General features: G+C 36.6%; 1 long non-coding RNA gene across 2 annotated transcripts; it reads left to right on the forward strand.

The window, feature by feature from the left end:
• Positions 1 to 6,487: 6,487 nt before the first annotated feature.
• On the forward strand, positions 6,488 to 7,189 carry LOC132030004 (uncharacterized). 2 transcript variants are annotated; one of them, XR_009407969.1, is made up of 3 exons: positions 6,488 to 6,559; positions 6,665 to 6,769; positions 6,857 to 7,187. It is a non-coding gene; the product is annotated as an uncharacterized LOC132030004 (long non-coding RNA). The 2 variants fall into 2 exon arrangements; XR_009407970.1 differs by having other exon boundaries at positions 6,493 to 6,544; positions 6,857 to 7,189.
• Positions 7,190 to 7,672: the final 483 nt, after the last annotated feature.

Genomic DNA, 7,672 nt, shown 5'->3' on the forward strand with positions numbered 1-7,672 from the left:
AGGAGACCGAGTCTGACATACGTAGCCGATATCGCCAGTTGTTCACTGATTCAGGTATTTCCCTGCTCTCTTTCTTTTCTTCGCTCGAGGACGAGCGATGGTTCAATTAGTATCGATGTAATGACCCGTTTGGTCATTATAGTGTTTTCGACATTTTTGCCCGTTTTCAAGCATTGATTAGATCATTTTTGACACGAGGGGACCATTGGCACACTTCCTGAGGTGTCTAGGCTGAATTCGGGCAACTTATGTGAAATATAAGCTTAAAAGTGAAAAATGACTGACCCAAAGTTGACTTTTGGGTAAACGAATCTTTTTCAGAATTTTCTCAATTCCGAGAGGTCCGGATGGTTACTTGGAACTTGTGTGTGTATTTGGCTTGGTTCCCAATGCACTTGAATGCATTTTGGGACTTGGGTTGGAAATTGGAACTAAGGTGTCAGGAGTTGACTCGGTCAACGAGGCCTCCGTTAGGAATTTCGAGGCCACGAGCGCGTTCGTAGTATATTTTTGTGTGGGTCTGTGTATATGGTTTGTGAGCAGATGGCCTTAGGAATGGCTCGGGATTTCAGTTGAATACTTAGAAAAATCGGGAGATTCTGGTACCTAGTGCCCGCTGTTGCGGTGTGATGGCCGCTGGGCTGGCCATGCGTATTGTTTGCCATACCGCTATGGCAGCCTCACAGGCGTTGTCGCGGCGCCGCTTTGAGCTAAATTAGCAATTAGTGGTTGGGTTATGATTACCTAGTGCATTATTTTGATATTTTGCTTTTGAATTTCCTGTTTTGCCCCTGTGGGCCCGTTTTCCCCAATTTCTAGGGTTGGAATTGACCTAAAATGAATAGTAACAATTTTAGTATCATTCTTCGTGATTTCTAATTTAGATTTCGATTATTCTTAGACTACTTTGGTTCTGAGATTCAGCGAAAAGGCAAGGGAAAGGAGTGAGTTATTGGTGTTGTGGTTCGGCCATCCAGGTAGGTTATGGCTTACCTTGGTGAGACTTCGTATAGTGAAGCACATATAATTGTCAGAGACAGCATGTGAACCTTCGGGTATGAAGTCGGGTTGGATATTACCTTAGGTTGGGCCCTGTTGTGTGTTGGGACTAGCCACCCCGTTATGTGTGCTTTGATTGCTCTATTTTGTCGGCTTGATGCCGTGAGTCATTGGTAGATATTGAATTCTATTTTATCATCTTGATTATGATATAGTTGACATACCCGCGGTTGGTAATTGTACTTGGATATGTTGTTGGCGTACCTACTATTGGTACTTATGATTCGGTTACATTACTGGCATACCCACTGTTGGTACTTGTGATTCGGTTGCATTATTGGCATACCCACTATTGGTACTTGTGATTCGGTTATATTATTGGCATACCCACTGTTGGTATTTGTGATTCGGATATATTGTTGGCGTACACATTGTTGGTGTTTGTGATATTGAGCGTGATTATTGATGTGATGTATGCATTGAACGCACTCTCATTTTCATGATATGCTGTTGAGATATTGATGATATTTGATGAATACTTGATGAGTTAGACTCAGTTTTACTTGAGTGACGTGAGACGGCCAATGTCCGATGTTCATACTGGAATCGTTGATTGAGTGAAATTGATATTTGATAAAACTCTTTACTTCAGTGATGTGAGATGCCCGATGTCTGATGATCAATTCCGGAATCGTTGTTGCATGACCGATATCCGATGTTAGTTCCAGAATTATTGTTAATGCATGGACGCCGCGGGTCCCCCAGGGTGGTGCCGGTGAAAACCCCCCGTGGGCAAAGATCCGGGGTCCCGTCTGTCTATTGGGTAAAGATCCGGGACTTGTGGCACTTAGACTTCGCGAGTCACACTGGGTTATGCTACCGAGACGCCGATATTTCCGTCTGGAGTACATGTGTGCACCGCATTTGCATGACATTGCATTATGACTTGATTTGAGATGTTTCGGTGTATATTGTGATGTTGGATTGGATTGGATATATTCAGATTTGGCACATTTGTGAATTAGATGCTTTACATAGGTGATGACGGATATTTGGAATTGATCACATTGTCTTAGACTTGTTGGTTTATTTGCTTATCTGCTTTATTAGCTGAATTGTGTTAGCTATGCTTGGTCGGCCGATGATGCCTACCAGTACTATTGTTTGTACTGACCTGCACTTGCTGCATTCTTATAAATGCAGAGTATTGACCGGATCCACTTCTGTGACGCGTGGCGGATCAACGCTTCGGTTTTCTCTTGAGTTTCCAGGGTGAGCATGGCCGTCCACTACCTTGAAGACTTTCTATCTTTATGTCTTATTCGATTCAGAGACATAGACACTTTATGTATTAGTATTCCAGATTGTATTATTTCCCTTTAGATGCTCTTGTATTATTCAGACTAGACCCTGGGGGTGTTTATTGTCATTCCGCACTTTCTACTACTTATATATATGAGACTTACGTATTTGTTCTATTCCGTTGCTTAATTTTATTCTTGTATGTACTCATTCATTGTTGGGTTGAGGGTTCGCTTACCGAGGTAGGAAGGTAAGTGCTCGCATGACTTAGGCAAAATATGTTGTGATATTTAGTTATCCATGGAGAATGTATAAAACCTTACCGAGTGTGAATGGATATTGAGGAGTTATTGTTGTAAAAAGAGAAGGTGCGTAAAAAGATGGATTTCGTATCATCAGATTGACCTTTCAACGATTATGGTATAAGGTGTAGCTAATGGGGTTCTATTTAAGTAATTTCATGAACTTTTTTTATCAAGTGCAAAAACTATAATCATGAATTTGTAAATATGATGACTTCCTATTCAATAGTTTTTATCATCAGATTGTGACTCTATAGATTTGGCTTTTACAATGCTTTGTCAATTGTGTCTATTTGTGTTGCATATTGCAACTTCAATGTTTACAGCTCTCTAAAGATTTTGCAATTGTGTGGCCTTAGGCCTAAAATTATAGAGGCTAAATTGCTGCACTTAAAGTTTCATTAGGTCAGTTCTCAAATTCATTTGTAGTAATCATTTATCTCGATGTTCATATATCTAAGTATTTGCGTAATCTATTTTCTTAAGTGTTTGCTGGTAAAATAGACATATGTTATGCTTGTTTAGGAAGTGGTACTTTGTGATTTGAGATTATTTTTCTAGTACAGATTTGTAGCTGCTTGTGATTTGATCTCGCTTTAATCTTTTGGATCTAATTTAGCTTTTGTTAGTTCGGATTTGCTTGATTTCATTGAGATCTCTGTCATGACTCTTAAGTGACTATTTGCATGCATATTATGTTATAATTCGGTTGATTTATAGGCGCGATATCTGAATTTTGGTTGAAAGTTTATTGTTTTAGTCCTTATTTTCAGGGACAAAAGAAAGTGAGTCTTGTGCAGTTTTATGTTCAGTAGAAGGTGTAATTTGGTTTGTATATTTTTTATATGCTGTCTATAATTGAGCGGAAATGAATTATGGAATTGATTTGGCGGTCTTAATGGTTTCTTGACATTTTCTCTTAGGGTTTTTTTGGATCAAATTCTTTATCATTTGGATGCAATAAGTGTTGTACAAGAGATGATGAGAAAAGAGCATCTTAACAATAGCTGTATACTATTTGTTCTTTTAAAAAGTTAATTGTTTTTTTTAAGTTAACTTTTAGAACTGTAGTTTAAGTTTTAGTTCATAAAAACATTTTCCACTATCCCCAGAACTGTAATTAACTCCTTGTCCTTTAGGCCTTCAATATTTTCTTGGAAGTAGAAAAAGTAATTCTAGAAAAATGAGCATAATAGAATTTAAAATCTGGAAAGCAAGTACCAGAAAATAAGATGGAAGTTTAGATAAATTTTGAGAAGTTAATGAATGAGCAATACCATTTGCAGCAGTGAATTCGAACTCACTTGATTCATACGTTTTAATACCATCTGAAACTAAACTATGATTCCCCTCCTGATGCTGAAGACTTCTACCAGTAAAAGCCCCTGCTAGATTACCCGTGGTGAACTTGAAGTTGGGTTACCCTAAGATAAGTCTCATGACTAGGTAAGAGATTCTTATTCCTTTTTTTTTTTTAATTATTCTATTACTATACAACACCCTATTTTGAAAAATTAGTCGTAACATTTAGGATCTATTTTTTAAGTACACTTAACGCTTAATGGATCTATATTTTAAAATTTAATATCGCCTTTGATTTTTAGGTTTTCAAATGATCCGTCCAAGGCTTGGATGGATTTAACAAGGTATGGCAAAGAGTACAGTGATGGTGTTGAATATTTCTTGGAATTCGCTTATTCTGATGGAGATCCTCAGGGTGAAGAATTTCAATGTCATGTGCAAAGTGTTGTAATATTCCTTGGTGTCGAAGGAATGTGGTATATGATCATCTAATATGCTACTTTTTTAAAGGTTATACAAGATGGATTAATCATGGGAATGGGACTTTCCAATGGATGTTGATGATGAAGTTAACTCGTATGATGACATTGATGGGTTGTTGAATGATCAATTTAGAGATGTTGCACAAGCTGAAGGAGTTTATGAAGGCCAAAATGAATATGCCAAAAAATTCTACAAGTTAGTTGATGAGGCAAGCCAAGAATTATATCCTGGTTGTAAAGAATTCTCTAAATTATCATTCACAATTCGCTTATATTTGTTGAAGTGTCTACATGGATGGAGCAATGCATCCTTTACTTCCTTGTAAGAGTTTTTGAAAGAGGCGAAGCCTGAGTTGAACATTCCTTTATCCTACAATAAATCCAAGTCTATGGTAAAGGATCTAGGTCTTGATTATAAGAAAATTGATGCATGTCCCAATGACTGCATGCTATTTAGGAATGAACATAAAGATGATGCATTTTGCCATGTTTGTAGAACTTCTCCATATGATTAATATCCTAAAGTAGATAGCGAGCTTGAGTCTTCCAAAAAAGTTCATTGTGTTGCTGCTAAAACTTTGAGACACTTTCCATTAATTCCTAGACTCAAAAGGCTATTTATGTGCTCAAAGTCGGCAGATAAATTGAGGTGGCATGACAAAGAGCGTTCCAAAGATGGAAAGTTAAGGCATCTTGCCTATGGCCAAGCATGGAAAGACTTTGATAGCCTTCATCTAGATTTTGCAAATGATTATCGCAATCTGAGACTTGGCTTGGCAAGTGATAGATTCAATCCATTTCGGACCATGAGCATATCTCATAGCACATGGCCAGTTGTCTTAATGGTGTATAATTTTCCTCCTTCGATGTCCATGAAATAAGAATACTGCATGCTTTCTTTGCTTATATAAAATTACGATCTCCGGAAATGACATTGACATTTATCTGCAGCCATTAATATAAGAGTTGAAAGGTATTGTGGGAGATAGGCGTAGACACATATGATGCTTCAAGAAATCAAAGCTTTCAAATGCGAGTAGCTCTTATGTGGACAATTACTGACTTCTCTGCATATGCAATGTTATCTGGACAGAGTACAAAAGGAAAGTTGGCTTGTCCTTGTTGTAATTATGGAACTATTTCTTGCTATCTGAAACATAGCCGAAAAATGTGTTACATGGACCATCTTGTTTTTCTACCTATGGATCATCCATGGAGATCTAACGAAAGGTCTTTTAATGGAAAAACAGAATTTAGGCCTCCTCCACAATTGTCAGAGGGAACCGATGTGTTTAATATGTTACAAAATGCTGAAAATGTGTTTGGAAAGAACCAAAAGAAATCAATTTCCGGCCCATGGAAAAAAAGTCAATTTTAGTTTACGTTCATTGTATTTTTTTTCTTATATATTAGTTGTTACATCAATCCAGGAACATCAGGTAAGAAAAAAGTTTGAGGGCCAAAAAAATGTATGTTGATTCATGCAAGAAATCTTCAAGAAACAGAGGAGGTGACATTTGACAAAGGACAAGCTGTGGGACCAACTGGTAAAAGAGTGTCTGAGTTAAGCAACTTTATAGGAACAATTGCCAAGAATCCTAGATTTATCACATTATTATTCACTAACTGTCACGCTGTTCCAGATGATACTAAACAACGAATGGTGGATTATGTTAAAGTAAGAACAATCAATTTTCAATTGTGTATTTTATTGGGTTTCTTACAAAATGGAGGTAACTTATATGTTGTTTGCATAGATCAAGTTCATAATTCCAGCAGAAGGAAATAAGTGGGTGATGGATAATCTTCGTGAAGCTTGGCGGCGACACAAGAAAACTACTAAGCAGAAACATTTTGATGTGAATCTTAGTATGGAAGATATGGTAGAAAAGCGTCCCCCTGAGATACCAGAAGTTCAATTCCACCAATGAATTGAATATTGGATGGATAAAGATGTCCAAGTGATATTAAACACTGCTTTCTACTCTTGAACATATTATTGAATTATATCTTTTTTTTTTCTTTTTGGTTAGTAACTAATATACTTATTTTGGTGGGATTTTAGCCACCAACCAATTAAATTCTAAAAACAGAAAAAAAAAAAAAAAAAAAAAACAAAAGTGGAGGCATCGGATGGGACCTATTAGTTTTGCAAGAGTACACGTGGCATTGGTAATATTTATTTTACACTTTGTGAAAAATATGACTTTCATTTCTTCTCATACTTTTTTACAGTATGTTGATGTTTGTTTTTATTTCTTTTGGTATAATTTGTAGTGTGCAACTAACGAGAACTACGAGGAACCATCACAGTCACAAATGTTTGTTGCAACTCGTACAAAGACGGGAAAGCTAGTTCATGAAGATGCCCAAATTGCAATAGTAAGTCAAGTTGCAGTTAATATCTTATCATGGAAACTACATTCTTTATATATAAATTTTGTTCTCATAAATGTTTCTTATTGATAGTCTGAACTTCAGAACCGTCGAAACTCTGGGGAAACAGCGGATGAAGCATTTAGGGCGGTATTTGGAAAGGAGTAGCCAGGCTGAGTACGATGCTATGGTAGATCAGTGACATAAAGTTCTCTGAAAAAAGATAAGAATATCAACAAGCTCCAGCAAAAGCATAACAGTGAAGTCTCTACTATGAAAGAAGAAATGAAAGAAATGAGAGAAGAAAGGCAAGAATTGAGGCAATTGCGACATTACTTTAGTTTGTTGGTGCAAAATAACCCTGGACTAAATGTTCAAGATATCCTCGGTTTTGTCGGATCTAACCAACCTTCTCCAGTTGATGCTACTTGTTCACAGGCTGTAAGAGGCCATAATCTTCTTCATTCTTCTACATTAACTCATGGTTCAATTCTTGAAAAAGGTATTTATACTCCACATTCTGACCAAACTTAAATAATTTCCACTATGTATTAAGTTTATTACAGAAACTTTTGGTTTTGGATTAGGTGATGCTGATCTTATAGTTCTTGTTTTTTAGGAACAGAGATACAAATTTAATGTAGTGAACTAGTGATTGATTAGAAGAGGAGGTTCAATTTATAGCAGAGAAAAAAATGGATTTAGAAAGCTGTTTGAGTTGCCATTGCAATTCCCTGAGATGAATGTTGCCTACTGTTCCTTTGTTGTAGTGAAGCCTTGAGGCCAAAAGAATTTTCTATAAAAGTATAAAGTTATGATCTCTAGATAAACAAAACTCACATAATATATAGGAGCATGAAGGATCTTTCGTTGTGAATTTTTTATGTTACATGACGTTTTATTTGTTTT

This window comes from Lycium ferocissimum, chromosome 1, assembly GCF_029784015.1.
Source record: "Lycium ferocissimum isolate CSIRO_LF1 chromosome 1, AGI_CSIRO_Lferr_CH_V1, whole genome shotgun sequence".
Lineage (NCBI taxonomy): Eukaryota > Viridiplantae > Streptophyta > Magnoliopsida > Solanales > Solanaceae > Lycium > Lycium ferocissimum.